A 4,532-nucleotide genomic window follows, 5' to 3' on the forward strand; every position below is an offset into this window, starting at 1 on the left:
TTAAAATTGTATAGCTCATTATATGAGGAACTGAAAGCACAGCTGCAGGTTGAAAAAACTTTTTCAGATGATACTGGAATATCATTTGGTCTTGATAAATGTGCAAAAGCAACCTTTAAAAAAGGAAAATTGCAGCACCAGGAAAACATCAGTTTGGAACAAGAATGTGATATAAAAGAACTTGAACAAGAGGGGGTGTATAAATACTTGGGAATTGATGAAGGATCAGCAATAAAACATGAACAAATGTGAATAAAGCTTAGTAAGGAGAACTTTAGAAGACTTAAATTAATCCTGAAAACAGCATTGACACCTAGGAACAAGATCCAAGCTATAAATCAATTTGCTCTTCCTGTCATAACATATAGTTTTGAAGTGATTGACTGGCCCCAAAAAGTGTTGGATAGAATAGGTATTAAAACAAAAAGGATGCTTCATGCTCACCAAATTATTTATAAAAATCAGTGTATACCAAGATTATATATTCCCTGTTCCGAAGGAGGGATGGGCCTCCTTGAAGTTGATTACATGTATAGATCTGCAATCGTGGGACTTCACACATTTCTACTGACCTCTCAAGATCCAAATGTGGTAAAAGTTTTGAAACATGAGGAGAATAAATCTAAAATGACATCTTTGCTTAATTTAGCATAAGCATATCGATGTTAAGTAGGAATGGAAATCAAACCAGAAGTGGATAAAAACCAGGCAGTGACTGAATGTGCTAAAAAACAAAAGAAAGAATATAAGGTGAAGGACCAGGTGAGAAAGCAAGAAATGTGGGAAAAACATAAATATAGTTGCAAGTATAGAAAATTTCTGGAAGAGCCTCATGTTGATCAAGAAAGAACACAGGAATGGTTAAGGAGAGGTGAATTTACATCAAGAAATGAAAGGTTAATATTGAAAGCCCAACATAGTGGGCTACATATACGCTGATTTACTAAGTCCATTAAACATGTGGGAGAAACAGACATATGTAGGTTTTGTGGAACCGAATTGGAAACAGTCACACACCTTATTGCTTGTTGTGACTTTCTAATGGCAGAGGGACTGTATACTGAAAGGCATAATAATGCGCCGAGATTGTTACACTGGAGATTGTGCAAACATTATGGTATCGAAGTGGCTGAAAAACACTAGAAACATGAGCCACAGAGAATCATAGAAAATGATGAAGTTTACATCACATGGGATCACCCAATACCAGCAGTCCAAAAGATAGATGCTAGAAAACTGGATATAGTGGTCCAAGAAAAGAAGACAAAAGTAGCATTGATCATTGAAATCGCCACACCTAGTGACTACAGTGTCTTGCATACAGAGAGACACAAAGTCATAAAATACATCAATCTGCAGGCAGAAACGAGAGCTATGTGGAAGAAAGATACTCAGACATTTCCAATAGTAGTAGGAGCAACTGGTCTTATAAAAAAGAATTTACAATCGTATTTGGATATGTTACCAATTTATGTAACACCGTACGAATTGCAGAAGGAGTCATTGCTGGGCACATTGTGGATGCTGCGAAGAGCACCTCTGGCTAACATCAAAGAGTAAAAAATACTAATTTCATGAACTTCAATCGTACTTTGACTTAGGAATGGTGTCCATTCCTGTCATGGTATTAGAAACCCAAAAGACTTGGAGAAATTAAAAACGGCAAAGGCCAACATACTGTTGCCACATATAGGGGTCACTGCAGCAGCCAGCCTTTCTGATTTCTTCTTTCTTGTACCTTTCTTCATTTACTTCCAAATACTGTAACAAATTAATATTACTGCACAATAATTATCAAAAGTTCAGATAAGTGCATTTCAACAGGACCACTAACTATACCATATAAGATGTTAAATTTTGAGGATATCTTAGTGCTTTTTAATTAGATTTTATTACAACTTCATGAGTAAGACACATATTCCTCATTCTCTCAGGAATGAGCTTGCACAAAGGATTACAAGGTTCTTGAGATTCTTGGTAAGAAGCAAGCATGGATGCTTTCATATTGCTACCATACTCTGTAAATAAACAGATAACCTGGCTTTTAAATTCCATGGTTGAATGTCTTAAAAAGGTATAGTGATAACTATCAAAATTGTCCCTGACCATTTTTTTTAGTAGTTGCATTCATTATGATTACCATGTGATAAATGTGTGTGTGTGTGTGTGTGTGTGTGTGTGTGTGTGTGTGTGTGTGTGTGTGTGTGTGTGTGTGTGTGTGTGTGTGTTGACTTCATTACATAATGACAGGCATTTGAATTTCAGGCTTCATATTCTTCAGAAAATAAATGGTAACACAAAATCTTTTATTGTAGCAATTTCCTAAGTTTATAAGATCAGTATTTGAAATGTGTCCATATTTTGGGGCTGTATTCTCCCATTATTGGCTTTGTCCAGGCTTTTTGTGCTAAGAGTTGAGAGCTATGGTGAGAAGTGAGAACTGAATTCACTAAATTATAGTCATTTAAGTTTCAGTCTTCCTATCTTTCAGGAAATTGCTGATTTGGCATAGAGGTATGTTGCTCTGACTGTAGCGCACAAGGTCATGGGTTCAAGATTTGCCAGTGAAATGCATGGTGTTAACACAACATTTTTTTCTAGCAACTTTCCAAAATTATACAAGCAATGATTAAAATGTCTCCCTGTTTTTTGGCCTTTTGTCCCCCACCCCCCAAAAAAAACACTGAAATTGAAAATAAGTGAGAGAAGCTGTGCAAGATGCCTATGCCTTATAATACTGTCATTCTTTTAATAGTGTGGGTGTGGACATAGACTTTTATCATGGAAATGTTCTGAATTGAGCGGTTTTGTCATTATTGGTTCATGCATTTTGTTTCATTGCCTACAGTACAGCCTACTGAAAAATATTCAAACAAGAAATTTATAATGCACTCTGTCTAACAAGTGTGCTGTATTATATACATGGAAGGTGTATCAAAGAAAATAACACATGTATGTTTCTTCTTTTGTGTGCAAGGGGCCAATGATTTGAAAACAGCCCAAAGGTAATCTTTATCCACCATTGTCCCGGTGCATTTTCTTTGGATGTGGTGTGGGTTTCAATTCTGTTTCAATGAATGTGAGTTTCAAGGGCAGATATGTTTTAATGCCAAGTCTATTTTCATTGTGAGACAGTATTTCTTCGTTTAGCAGATGTCTATTAGTGTTTTTGCATTGTGCTGTAAAATGTAAAGAGATTATGTGTGAGAGCTCGAACAAAGAAAGAGTGAGTGGATGCATATATGCAAGCTGAAGAGAGTGTGTGTGAGAGACTGAAGACAGAAAGACTGAGTGAATGCATGTATGAAATCTGTAGAGACTGTGTGTGAGAGAGGCTGGACAGAGAATGTGCAATTTGTTGTAAACTGACTGAGTGAGTGAGTGTGAAGAAGGTATTGCCAGTTTAGCTATTTGACTTGTTTGGTTTGACTTATTCTCAGGTTGGGGAGAGAGGGAATTTATTTGCATCTTCTTTTTTAAAACTCAAACTCTAAAAACATAAGGTATGTTTCTGCAGAGGGAAAACATAAAGTGTAACACATGAAAACTGAGTTGTTCATACTGTACTGTATTTCTTTGATTTTTTCTGGTTGCTTGAGAGTGCCGGTGACTTGCTCGGTTGTGATATTTTGTTTGACTTTCTTAGACCGATATGACATTTTCTGTAAGCATTTTTGTGTCCTCAGCATTAGTTTTAGCAGATTAGCCTAATGCATGTTGTTGAAAATTTGATGGGTTGTAACTTGTTATAGGTCTTGTGTTGCTGGCTGTATGTACTTTGATTTAAGTATTAAATTGTATATCTGATTATAAAGACTAGTCTGTGGGACTTTGTAAACTGTAAAATGCTACACATCATTAATTTAACACTGCGTATACAACTTTAATGCACTCGTATTCATGTGCAGTAAGCATGTATTCCTCACACACAAGTACTGTTTCAGTAAATCTGAATATGAGAATTGATAAACTATACTTATGTAAAAGCAACTCAAAAGTAGCTAGTTACTTTAGTTAGTAACTAGTAATAGCAATATATTACTTTTTTAGAAAAGTAATAAGTAATAGTAATATATTACTTTCACTTAAAAATAACTAGTAATAGTAACTTATTACTTTTATAACTAACTAGCACAACACTGGAATCAGTTCTGCTTCCTGAACATGACTATCTGCTGGACAAGCTCATTTTACGGGGAAGCCCAGAACCACAATCCCATGGCCTCCCATGTCAGGGTGTGGATAAGCAAACCCACTAACAGAGCAGTGGAAGTACTGCCACTTACTGCCACTATGGGAGCGTGATTGGGCATGACCATGTTGTCTGACAGCAGATAATGTGGCTGACCTAAGTCCATGTGGATGCTGTTCCACTCTCAGCAGAAATTCCACCACAGATACCATCTGTTCCAACATGGCATTCATCTGATTCATTGAATCAGTAACATGGTGGAAGCAGTCATGCATGTCAGCTTGTGCCACCTATACAACCTTAATCATTTGTCTGGAGCACCTATGGGAACATACCTGTG

The sequence above is a fragment of the Protopterus annectens genome, chromosome 5.part1 (assembly GCF_019279795.1).
Source record: "Protopterus annectens isolate FY-2018-M chromosome 5.part1, PAN1.0, whole genome shotgun sequence".
Taxonomy (NCBI): domain Eukaryota; kingdom Metazoa; phylum Chordata; order Ceratodontiformes; family Protopteridae; genus Protopterus; species Protopterus annectens.